The sequence below is a fragment of the Erithacus rubecula genome, assembly GCF_903797595.1.
Source record: "Erithacus rubecula genome assembly, chromosome: 3".
Lineage (NCBI taxonomy): Eukaryota > Metazoa > Chordata > Aves > Passeriformes > Muscicapidae > Erithacus > Erithacus rubecula.
This window is the reverse complement of record NC_136689.1, coordinates 103331626-103344848: the sequence shown is the minus strand read 5'-3', so window position 1 is coordinate 103344848 and position 13223 is coordinate 103331626. Positions and strand designations below refer to the sequence as shown.

General features: G+C 37.7%; 1 protein-coding gene across 22 annotated transcripts in view; it reads left to right on the top strand.

The window, feature by feature from the left end:
- ZNF521 (zinc finger protein 521) overlaps positions 1 to 13223 on the top strand; it is a 228383-nt gene that overhangs the window by 2908 nt on the left and 212252 nt on the right. For 5 of the 22 annotated variants that reach the window (XM_079301501.1, XM_079301500.1, XM_079301498.1 and 2 more), the window contains exon 1: positions 1 to 11. This exon is cut by the window's left edge and continues 169 nt beyond it. The exons of the other annotated variants lie outside the window; for them this stretch is intronic. The gene's annotated coding sequence lies outside the window, so the exon portion shown is untranslated. The remainder of the gene's footprint in view (positions 12 to 13223) is intronic. 22 annotated transcript variants of the gene reach the window in all.

Sequence of the window (13223 nt, the reverse complement as noted above, 5' to 3'; positions counted from 1 at the left end):
GGTGGCGTCAGGTCAGAACATCTATAAGTTGTCTACTTTTGGGGGGTAGGGGTACGAAGGGGGCAAGGGGAGGCGAGGGGGAAAGGCCACGGGAGCTGAGAGCGGCCGGTGCGGTGCCGGGGCGCAGAGCCCGGCCCGGGAGCTGACCCGAGCCGCCGTGCGGGCGGCAGGCCTCGCTTCCTTCCCGGCTGGGCTGGCGAGCACCAGGAGTTCAGCGCCTGGAAACCAGCGCAGTTTCATGGTTAGAAAGCAGGAGCGGGGTCTGCTTTTATGGACTTGTACAGGAGGGACCTGGCAAAAAAACCCCTGCGCTCCCTTCCCTTGAAACAACTCTTTCCAGGAGTTCCCCTTTCAAAGTCTTCTTGTTGACTTCAGTGAACTTTAGAGCAGGCTTCAATTCTTTTTTCTTTTCTTTTCTTTTTCTTTTTTTATTCTTTTTATTTTTTATTTTTTTTTTAACTCTCCACATACTTTAGAAGGGAATAAAGGGTGCCTTGAATTTACTGCTTTACCTGCTGCTGCCGTCTGTATCTAGTTTACCGAAGTTTGTGCAGTTCAGTGGTGCTTTTGTTTGGCATCTTGTGAAGAACAAACGAGCCGCTCTTCCCTTTACCTTTTAAAAATGATACCACAATGAAAGTTCTGTTGCTTGGGCGCACGCTTATATTCCGAGCTTCCCAGGGAGGATTTATTTATGCGCGCATAAGAGTTTTAGAGCCCGTAGGAGAGTGACCAATTAGCTATATTTGCAAAAAAGATGCAGGAAAACTTTAACTGAAGGGTAGCCTTAGACCTCCAAGTATTCAAGTGCAAAGGAATAAAGGTTCAGAATTGATTGACAAATAGAGGAAATTGTTCTCCTGTTAGATATTGGGAATGTTTAACTCGTGGTGATTTGTTACATGTGTTACAGAGAGAAGTTTTGTTTCAAATACCTTCCTGTAAACATCACACTTAATTTAAAACAAAAGATACAGCTTCCATTTTATGTGGAGGTATGGGCTTTGCCTTTCTTATGCACCAGTTGCCTGAGAATACCTAAAACGTGAAAACAGCAACATTGTATGTTTCAGATGGAGAGCTTGGATTTTGCTGACAATAAACTACTGATTTGAGAAAACCACTTAATGTTCAGGATGGAGATGATAGAGATTTCTTTGCAGAGTCTTATTTACTATTTTTCAACTAAAACTAGGCAGTAAATCAATCATCATCTGTAATTATTGCTGCAGTAATTACCTTTGGGGAGTAGGTTATCATTCTTGGTGGCCTTTGTTCAAATATCTCTTTCATTTTCCCTGTTTTATTTTTCTTGAACCATGTCAGTTTCTGTGTGGATTAATAGTATTCTGAAAGCAGTCCGATTGTGAGATTTCTGAAAGGGCTAATAATGCGATTCATCTGAGGAGCTGAAAGATGCTTGCATAGGCTAGCATTGAAATTCATGGGTAAGAGTTTGCCCATCAATTATTACATCTTCATTTTTGGTGAACAAACAAAAGCTTTAAATAATGTTGCAAGGAGAATTTCAACTGTACCTCCAATGCAGCACTTATTTAAATTCTTGATTTCTTAAGTGTTACTGATTTAGTAAGTACAAAATGTAGTTCTACAGTTAAAAATAAACAGTATTTTAAATAGCTTATTGGAAAAACTATTCTTTGAATGTATGTAAATGGGTTATTTAAACTCATGAGCGCTGTTTTACATCTAAATAAAATATGGAGTTACACATTACATTTCCAATTTGTCATGTACTTAGCAACCCTTTCTGGGGGGAAGATATAAGAGATATTTTTGATATGTCTGTCACTTTTGATAACTTAATTTGAAACTTATATCTTAGGGGAATACTGATACAAGGCAGGTAAATACATTAAAACAAAATGACAATTGAGTTTTTCATACTGAATGCATGAAACTGATGTTCATCTGAAATGGTGGGTGTTAAGAAGTAGCAAATGACTAAATTTCTTGTATTTCTTAGGAATACACTTTTTTCAATTAACCTGCTTTCTGTTTATATTGTTTTTTATATTTATTTCTCTCTATTCTTCATTTTCCCCCCGTTTTGGTTTCTTGCCAACTTTGGTTTGACTGTCCCCCAGCACCTGGTAAAGACTGCATCTCAGACTTGGAGCTAGGAAAGAAAATAGGCATGGCTAATGTTAGACAAATCTCCTATATTTTAAGGATAATAAAATCTTCTTTTCAAGAAAAATAAGATTTAATTATTTTCCACGACAAGCACTGTCTCTTACAAATACAATGCAGGTTTGTGGCAAAAAAAAAAAAAGTCTTGAAAGGAGAGTAAATGACAACTTTTTGAAAAACTGTAATTTGAATATTGTATTTTACTTTAGGAAGGAGGAATTAAAGTTCAGCTGTCGGGTACTTTAAGGCAGGGGAAGGATCAGTTGCATCGAAGTCATCAGTCCTGACCTATATTTCATTCTACTGATTAATTTATCCCATTTCCGTGGCTAGTTTCTGGAAAAAAAAAAAATCTATTAAGTATCATTGACCTGATCAAAATCACCTAATGCGTTTGGTGAGGAAGAGAGGGAGGATAGCTGGAGAAAAGCAGGTGGGGAAAGAGAAGCCAGAGATATGATACTCGTGTACAAGCCCCAAAAGAGGCACTGTGCAAATGAAGGGCATCAAGGAAGGGCAATTGCTCTGACTCCTCAAACTCCTGATTTCCAGGGGCAGAGCCATTCCCTAAGTAAAGCTGTGGTAGAGACCCCTGTGATGAGAAAGCAAGGGAGGGGGGCAGAGCAGCTTCTTGTGTCTTGTTTAACTTGGCCATTATGAGTTGTAAATCTTTTTTTGTGACTTGGCATGCTTTGGAGATATCACACTTGGGTTACTGACTGCCTAGCCCCCCTCCTTCCTTTCTGGTTTATGGGGTTTTACTTTTAGATGGGTTTGAGGTTTTTTTCCTTTGCTCTTACTACTGGCTTTTGGTAAGAAAGTTTGTTTAGGAAAAAAGTTACAAAAATGCAGTCACTTACAAAGCAAACTAGGTATTCTTTATACAAAACTGCATGCAAATGTAGTTCTACTAAATGTTAAACAGAGGTTTCTCTAAGCTAAAGCCAGATAATAATCATTGCTACGTTCAAAGTCACCCATGAAAAATCACTGAAATGGTAGTTGTCAGATAAGCTATCACAAGGAAACTAGTACAGCTCCACATGTTTAATAGAAGTGCTGATCTCTGATTTCTTTTTGTGGGGAAAAAACCCAAACACCCTGTGGTTTTACTTCAAAGTAAATTTTTATTCAATGCAATTTTGTGTCATACATGTACAAATAAAATTACTAAATGTTAGTTCCTAGAAAGGTGAGCGGGATGCATTCCTCAGTTGTATTTTACATACCCATGTTCTGCTTTAAGAAAGCTTGTATCTTGAAATATATTGCCAAGCTCAGAATGTCTCCTGAAGTTGTTCCCTGTTTTGAGGAAACCTAGGTAATCTTTCCATCCTGAATGAATTTACAGCTGCAGCTCAATTCATGCAGAATATCGGTGGACTGAGCAAATGTCTCTGTGTTTTAATGGAACCTGTTTCCTCAGCAGAGAATCTGAGTGAATGGATGTTTCTCATGCAGAGGTGCAGGTTGTGTGGTGTAGTACCCAGGAAGGTAAAACAGTAATGGATTAAAAGAAAAATGTTACTAACCAGCTGCAATAGTTCAGGGAGAACTGGACATTCGGATCCCCTTCCAACAGTAGCCTTTACATTTTGCTGTATCTGTCAACTGTTTGAATGTTTGTTTGCAGCCCCAGCCCTCCCTGGTTTTCAAACTACATGGGCTAGACTAAAAAGTCATGAGATTGTCTGCTGATTAGACTATAATCAATCCAGCATATACAAAAGCAGCAATTAGTATTGGCATTATTTCTGTGAACTTGACTTAAAGTTTCGGTATTATTGGTCCAAAGAACTTTTTCTGAACGGGCTGTTTTCAGGAACTGTGTTATTTTGGCATCATCATTTTGTAGGGAGGGAACAAAAAATTCATGAGATTCCATTTGGCCTGAAAAGCAAAAACATCTGTTTGCTGCATGAGTAAATTGCTGGCTTCTATCTGGCCATCCAAAAAAGGGCAAAAATTAAGATACCAAACATAAAAGAATACAAAAAAAAAAAAAAAAAAAAAAAAAAAAAAGAAATCACAAAGAGGATTTAAGATTAGCATCTTTTTATAATACAGGCTATTTATAGTGCTCTCTTTTGGACTTGCCAAAGCATGCCTTTATGTGTTAAAAAAAGTCTAACAACAAAAACATCCCTAACCTTTAGTAATATTCATTGACTTTGGCAATGCACAGTGATATTGATGGTCTTGATTAGCTGTAAGATTACAGTAATGCTGCCCAGTTCTTTCTGGGGCCAGCATGAGTTATATTGACCATCATTGTCTGCTGCTTGGGGTTAAGGCAGCATTAGAAGTGAACATCTAAACAGCTGCTGGCTGCACTGCTAGCTTCCACAGAGGTGAAATCTTGTGACAAAGATAATATTAAGAGGTTTAGTAAGGCTGCTGATGTGTTTGGATTGGTTTGATTTTGTTTTCCTCAGTTGCTGTTAAGTTGTGTAACAAGGGAAGCTGTCAGTATGGAGTCACTTATCTAACATGTGTAGGATAACATTATCCACCATGATCTAAGATCTCTTGAAAGGCTTTATGTTGCTCTATAATTCATTCTGTCTAATTTACAGCTGCTTTAATAGCTCTCAATTCTTTGTTCTGAAACATGATTCAGTATTTTCAAACTTGTGCATTTTGAGAAAAAAAATCTTCCTTTTGAATAACTGTTCATGAGAAAAAGATCTCGAAAAACTGTCAACATTTTATGTAGAGGAAAAGGTCCAGAAAAATTGCTAACATTTTATGTAGACCATATGGATTCAGTATTTTTTTCTGTGTAAAAGAATTAAAATAAGGTATTTGGTGGGGTTTTTTTTTAAGATTGATTAAAATACAGTATAAGTTCTGATACCCTAAAAAAACCTCCTAGAATCTTTTCCTAGCCATATTTTACAGCTTCCATTGGTTTCTGCAGGGCTACCTGAGCTCAGAATCAGTCCCAGTTGGGGGTTGGGAAAATGAGTTATTTCACTTAAATCAGAACTGTGACATATATATGTACATATATATAAATATTTCCCTGCAGGGAAAACATACAGATCTACAAAGAATTTGGCCTGTTTTATTTGGTGCTGTGAAAATGTACATGTCTATTTTCAAATACATTTTGCAGAGTGTTACTACAAAGCATTAAAGTTTTCCAGTTGCTGTCTTTATAAAAGTTGGACAGCACAAGAGAGGCTTTTAAATAATTTTAAATCGTAATGTAACATTTGGCATAGGACTCTGACAAAAGATGGATGTGCAAAGACCAAAAGAGGTGGTGAGGTTTGTATTTGTTTTAAAATTAGACAACTTGGGTTCTATTTCACCTCAAGTATGAGTAATTATGCTAGTTTAGCAATTATTAGAGATGAAAGAAATTCTGTTAGATATGAGTCTCCTAAACTTCAGTAGCTTTAGTTTTAGCCAGGATAATGAACAAGGAGTAGTTAGCCATATGCCTAGGGACTATGCTGTAGCAAAAAAGATAGGGCTGATCTTGGGGGTATCCTTATTACAACATGTTATAATTAACATTTTCATTCAGCCCTCCTACTTTCAAAGAAAATCTGCTTTATTTTTTTCTGTGCACACATTGGTAAGACTGCACAAAATTTCTCTCTTCCAATGAATTTTTGAACCAGGAGACAGTTGTCTTAGTTGTCTTCCACATTTAGAATATTAGTTAACACTGGTCACTGTTCCCCCTCCGCCCCCATTTAATGTTCCTTTAGTTTCAGACACATTTTTTCCCCTCTATACTGCATAATTATTAAGAAAAAAGATGTAGATAATTGCTTCCCCCCTCCTTTTTAGGATTTAATCCAGATTATACATGTCCTTCTGGGGTGTGCACGTTTGAGTTTCAGATTATCCATTAGCTAGGGGGATGCTGTACATGCCATACTGCAATTGTTCTTTCTACAGTTGAATCCACAGAATGTGTACTGGAAAGGGTTGTGGGGCTGTTACTTACCAATTCTGCACAATTAAAACCCAATTAAATTTTAGAATTTTGGGGGGCTTGTTTTCATTGTGGTCCCCCTCTTTTTTTTTTTTTTTAATGGAAGTGAGGCAGAGGGGTGTTTTTTCAGTGGTGATTTGTCTGATACTTTCACTTTTATATGTAGGTGCAATTAGGTGCAATTTTTCTTTGGAAGAATAGGAATTCTAGTCCAAGATTTCTTAAAATTCTATCTATCTATCTATCTATCTATCTATCTATCTATCTATCTATCTATCTATCTATCTCAATATAGTGACATTCCCTCCTTTATTTAATGTGATATGGGCTTAGTCCTTGAAAAATGCAGTATCAGTAACTAGCTAGCCTTCTTACAAATTTGGCAGTACTAGTCCTTAGTTAGACAGCTGGCTGAAGCAGAACACCTTTTTGTCCTGAGGAAAAATGGATGGGATGTTGATAGTGAGGATTCTCAGTGTTTTCCTTCTTCCCCAAACCTGGTTTTTGGAGAGCTTATTTTCTCATGCAGAGACAATAACCTGGAGGATGATTTTTGTCCTTACCTAACACAAATGCAAAACCACTCACCAATTTCTCACAGAGCTGCTCAGTGTTCTGGCTGACTGTAAAATAGATGGCTTTTGTGCACAGTTCCTGAGACCTGTTATACTCTTACTATTTTTATGTTGTGTTTTGCTGGAAAAATATATTTCAAACAATGGATTCCTTGATAATTGATTTTCTAGTTTCCTTTTTCTGTTGTTCACTCTTCTGGTAACATATCAAGTTCAACTTCCACTATTGATTCATTCACTTTTTGGAAGAAGCTTTAAAAACAAAAATAAAATACCTGCTCTGTTTCTGGAGTGGGTGATGTGGCGTAGTGAGGCAGTGTCCTTGGGAAGACCAGACTGTGCTTTGATCAACAAAAACTTTCTCTGGCACTGAATTATGATGGCTGGGGTTTTTTCTCCAGACAGAGTCAAGTGACTTTCTAACTTTTGACAGCAGCAGTAGGAAGGAGGAGGGGGTGGGGAAGTTAATTATTTTCCACCTCCAAAGAATACAATTGTGAGGAAGGAACTTTCTGATTCACTGGTTCCAGGACAACAGGATGTCAAGATCCATGCCTGATGTAACATTTTCACTCTGAAGATGGGAGGAGGAAATGGGTTTGTATTGGTCTCTGTGTGCAACCACTGACTGGGAAGGGATTGTGTTATGTGACTTATAAAGAGCTAGAGAGCAGGAAGAGATTTGGTTTGCAGTTTCTGGTGAATCTGTTGAGTAGGAGACTTGCTTGTCAGATGCAAATGTAAATCAATGAAGAAAGGTCAGAAATCTGTAAGGCTAGGTAAAAAAAAAAATTTAAAAAAAAAAGGGGCTTGCATACTGCAAGATGTTTAGTGTTTAGATGCTGATCTGCTTAGTTTGTAGTTGCATAGTGGAATGGTCACCTTGCACCAAACTCTTGGATTCTTTATATAGTTTATGTTGAGTAGAAATTATTTTAAAGAGACAGCAGGAAGAAATTGGAAATAATAATGTGTCTTAACTCTTCCCGTGTTCTAGATATGGGAATCTTGGTGCAACAGGGCATCTCATAGCTGTCACTTACCTGATTCAGATTTTGGAGATAAAGATAAATTTCCTTTCCTCACAGCTAGAAAGAATTGAGGTGGTGTACTGCTGCTCTTCCTCTCTCCTTTGCTGAAGAGGGAAAAATTTGTGTTCTGCTGGGATGTGAGAGGCAGGAGTTCTGTTTTGTGCTTTGTCTAAAGGTGTTTTATCTGTATCTCATGGGGAGGACATCAGTCATTACACAGCAGCATATTGTGTTGTGGTGTGAGTTGCCCTGTTGTTTTTGTCAATGCTGTTCCCCTTTTCAAAAGTGTAATTATTTGTTAGACAAGGGTGAGAAAGAGCATGAGGCTCAGGGCTCTAGTAGCTTGAGTACCATGAAGTAAAAGGGAAGACCTGGGTTCTGGCGTTTCACTTATTTTTGCCACTTCTGGTGAATTATTTTGGTACAACTAGAATTGGAGTCCACTTATCCCACTTCCTGTGATGGTGCCCCAACAACAAGGATAAAATACTATGCTAATTCTTCTTGAAAATTGTAGATGAAGCATGGTAGCTTCAACAGCAATGAATGAGTGCACTTCAAGTCTGAGGGTAAGTTGTTCTTTGTTAGGAAGCTCATGACGAGTACAAATCCTCCTGACAGAGGAGAAAGTTCAGCTGGTGCCACCCACATCCCTGCTGAGTGATCTAACCAGTGGATGTGGGCAAGAGGGGAAAAGGAAGATGTATCTCAGCCCACACATTTTCTGCCACTGTTTTATAGCAGCCAGGGAAGAGTATATGAACTCTCAAGAACCAGCCCATGAGACTGCATCCAAACCCAGGGCAGGTAGGAGAATACTCAGTCTCCACTATCCAGCTGTGGTGGATAGTGGCTTTAGTTTGATTTCAGCACTGAGAAAACCTTGATGGTAGAACCACAGGTACTGCCTGACCTCAGTGGCATCTGAACAGAACTGCTGATAATTTAGATGCAGCATTCCCTCAGTAGTTTTTTGGCTTCTTAGCTCCTCTGTGGATATAGACCAGATTGCTGTTCTACATGATAGAAAGTCATCAAGAGTAGAGCAAAGAGTCTGAGGGATCAAAAATTAACTTATGAAACCCTAGTATACAACAGAAAGAGATCTCTGATAAATCAGGAATAATCTCAGTTGAAAGAAGGTAGGTGTTTGGTTTGGTTTGATTTTTATTGACTCAGATAAATGTATGTCTTTAGGTAATAGAGCTAAAGTGTGCAGCTGTATTTCGGTTTGGTATTGGAATAGTGTCAGACAACCCAAAGTCCTCAATTTAGGTGTCCCATTTTAGGCATAAATAAATGATTTAACTTTCAGAAGCAAGGATCATCTACAGTAACCTTTATTGTAAGTCTTCATAGCCCTTCTTTATATCACCTGTCTTCAGATTTGTGTAATGCTGTTTACTTTGAGGTTTTGTGATCCATATATCAGTTTAATTCCAATTGCTCTCTCTTGCTGAGTTCAGACTTTTGTAGGCAGTGTTCAATGAATTTCCTGTTTTCTAAGCACAGTTGAAAATTTAGTCCGTAGAAGCACAAGAATTCATATTAGTCATGTTGAGTAAGAAAGCTGAGGTGATACATAGCTTCAGGATATTGAAGGGAATTACTCTGAATGTGTTCATGCTAAGTGCTGGACTTGGTAATTAGGGTTACAATTTATCTTAGCCTCCTAACTTCTCTCTTCCCCCAAAATGGACTGGCTGCCCACATAGTCAGGAATGGAGGTGGAGTACTCAGTCTAAGATAGGCAAGGCAGCTGAAAGTCCTGACCCTGGTACTAAGAACTGACTCCCTCTAACTTTGCTAATTCTCATCGAGGTCCTCAATTTGACTCTGAGATCTATTATAATCTGTTGTGCTGCATGGTAGAGAGTCTTAGGGATGACTGAAATTTACTTGAGGTTTATAAAAATCTCTAAGATTCTTTGGAGAAAAGTACTTTTGAAAATATAACCTTATTAGTTTAGTTAACAATAGAAATGTAAGTATATGTATATGTGGTTTGAGCTTTTAAAAGGATGCATGGTTATGGTGGCAAAGTTAGAATTTCAGACCAGATGAATTAATCTATTACCTTAGCTATCCCTAAAAGGTATTGTCCTTCCCCCTACCCAGCTTTGGGGTCTAGAATTATCCCTCTGCTGCTGGAAAGAGCATCTTCTGCCTTTTCTGCACACAGTGTTATGTAAAACTGGACGTATTTAGGCTGTCACATTTGGATACTGTCATCCTTGAGATCAAGGGTTGGAAGAATTTCCAAAGGATTTCTTAAGCATAATTTCTTTCCACTTAAGTATATTTATTACTTTTATGTTTGTGTGCTGCCTAGGAAAATACTCTATTTTAGCATAAGAATAATATTTTCCAACCACTGCAGTTTAATTGGGAACTCCTAACTCAGTCATTCTACAAGAAAATTAGGGGGAAAAAAACAAGCTCAGTGTTGGGACAGACTAAAGAGAGGAGTGAAGATTATGAGTGCTATGAGGGACTTTGCCTTCTGGAAAAAGCAAATGCAAGAGGAAAGAATGCTTTATATAACAGGAATCTTTTAAGGAAGATAATTTCCAGTGTCAAGAGAATATTGCTACAATGCTGGGGGGGAATCAAAATAGGAAAAAGGGTATGTCCCAGCACAAAGGAAAACAAATCAGCCATATAAATATTCATGCAAATGATTAATTGGACTTTTATAAAGTTGTGGCTACACACAGAGCTGATTTTTCAATGGAGTGTGTAGAATGGAATGTAGATATTTGAAATGTTAATATGCCAATGCATTTCTTTTTCCAATTCTTCTAACACTAAATCATTGGGAGGATATATATTTGACAGTGAAATTGGTAATTTGGCTAGTAGCTGATAGACATGATTTGATGGTAGGTGAAGCTGGTCAGAAACCAGTACTTCCTTAGTAGTTCTGAACTTTTATAAATTCCAGTTATTTCAAAGGCCATTATGAAGCATTCTGAAATGTTTGCTGAATTCCAGAAGTCACCCACTGAATTGCTGCTCTTATGTGCCACAGCCAGGTGTGAAATCCTGTGCTGGCATATGTCAGCCAGAAGGGTTTGAAAGGTGAGTCTCAGGCACCAGTGGTACCTAGGGAGGGAATAAAGCTGAGGAAGGTGTAGCCCTAGCAGGTGATTCATGAGCACGTGATCCTGAATTTAATACTTCTCTGTAACTTCTTTAATTTCAATTTTGTATCCTGACTGAACCCTTGTGGAGACGTATTTCCACAGCATGTTATTGCAAAGTGTGAAACATCTTCAGAATCCACTGACTTTAATAGAGCTAGAGGATACTCAGCATCCCCTGCAACTGGCTCTTAAATTTGCCTTCTGCTATATGATTAATCTGTCTGCTCATACTTAATATCTACCTGTAGATTGTGGCAGTATGAATGTCCTCTTGGTTTTTATGTGGCCACGAGGAGAAGTGGAGAGACACTTCCAGAAATTACAGTCATTTGTAGATACTGAAATAATGGCACACACATTTTATTTCTGTTCTGTCTCAGTAACTCAGTAAATTGTATATTGATTATGCTAATACAGCTAGTGTCTCTATTACTTGTCTGCAGAAATTATTCAAACATGTAGATTGAAGATACACTTGGCAAAGTTACCATCCTAAGAAAAAGGCTTTTGTGCAAAGATGGCTTTAAATTGAATTACTAATCATATGCTAATGGAATTTTATAGATCAAGTATTGAATTGTACAAAATGTAAAGTGCAAGGTAAAAATATGTATTCTAAACTTCCTATCCTGACAGTCTTAGTTGCTGCATTAGGTTTATTTTCACATCTCTCAAGGAATATGTTTTATGAAGGGATAAATCAATAGCAATCTATTTTTATAGTTTATTTTGGGATATGTAGCTTCTCCTGCTTTGTTTACCAAGCTGAAGAGAGGCTCAGGCATTTGGGGCAGTTATTCTTTTTCTTTTTCAAAATTTATTAATCTACCTAGACTAGAAGAAAACAGACTTTTTTCAATTATCTTTTGCTTTTATTTTATTATGGTTTGCAATAGGTCAGAAACCATAAATCTTAGCCAGAGTTCTCCAAGAGGCTTCCCTTTCAGTGAAAGAGTAATTTTCCACATCTCTAATTTTATCCGTTTCTTTTCTGTAGAAGTTTTTTCCAGGCATCAACCAGAAATGACTTGTGTTCTTCCTTAGGGTGCAAAATCTACAGATTAACTTTTCAGAGAAGGGGAATCCTGGTTACTCAGTAGAATATGAATGAGATTTTGGGAGCTGGAAAATCTGTATGTATTTTGTAGCAACTTTAGAAAGTAATCTCCCTCCTTTAGGGTCTAGCCATGAGTCCCACCAACAGGCTGAGCAAAAGGGGTGAAATCCTCATTGATCAGCAGGTGCTGCTGTAGAGCAGTCAGGAGCTTAATTCTTTATTTAGGACCTCTGTCAAAATTCCCACAGGGTTTCCTCATTGGCTGTCCTTGATGGTTCTGCTTGATTTGTTGCAAGATTTTATTTTGGATTTTTTTTGTTTGTTTGGTTTTTTTTTAATTCTTTCTATAAAATAGAACAGTTGGTCTTAATGTTGGCAATCAGGAGCCTAAGCATGAGATGTGCTCTGAACTGAAGCCAGGGTTTGCCTTGGACAGTGACTGTACCAAAGCTGAAACATCTTAACCTTTCACATGGATACAGCTTCAGTTTAGAGGTACTTTTTCTTTTTAGCAAAATTCTAAAAACTGGTATCTGTCCAACCCACAGCTTTTATAATGGGAGATAGAACTGATATGTTGGATTTCTCTTTTCCCTTACTGACATTTTTTTTTTAATTGCTCTCAAAAAGTGTGGTGTCACATTTGCAGTGATCTAGTCCTTTTTTGAAATTTTATTACTTGGGGTTTCTGTTTTTTGTTTCTCAGGAGTTGTCATGAGAAAATGGGTAGTAGGAAATTGATCATTTGTTGTTTTAAGGAACAGATGAGTCAATTGAGCAATATTACTGCAGCTAACAAAACAGGTGACCTGTGGTAATAACCATGCAGTTGTAGGGACAAGGAATATTGTTACTTTTGTGACAACATGTATCAAGAAGTTCTGTTCAGCTGTAACATCACTTATTCATTACTGGATTGATAATGTACTATTCTGCTTTCCTGAGGCCTCTCCTTCACTGGTATTCTGGCTTCATTAGACAGAATTCACCTTACCTTGTGCAAGGATGTGGGATATGCAATAATGAAGGTGACATCTCTGTGTGCAATTACAGTCTTAGGGTATCAATAATTTTGATGTTTGAATTAATAATAGTGCATACGTGCTACTCTTTTATTTGCATATCATCCTTGTTTCTTTTTTAATTGCATGCCATGGTCATGCTAGAAAAAGGGCTTTGGTTAGTAAAATTTAAATCACCCCTTTGTATAGATTCTGTTTAAAGATGTCTTCCTCTTCTGAAAGAAAATACTTTAGCTGATGTTTATGGGAGGTTAACATTGGCTGCCTGTCGTGCTACCTTTCATAG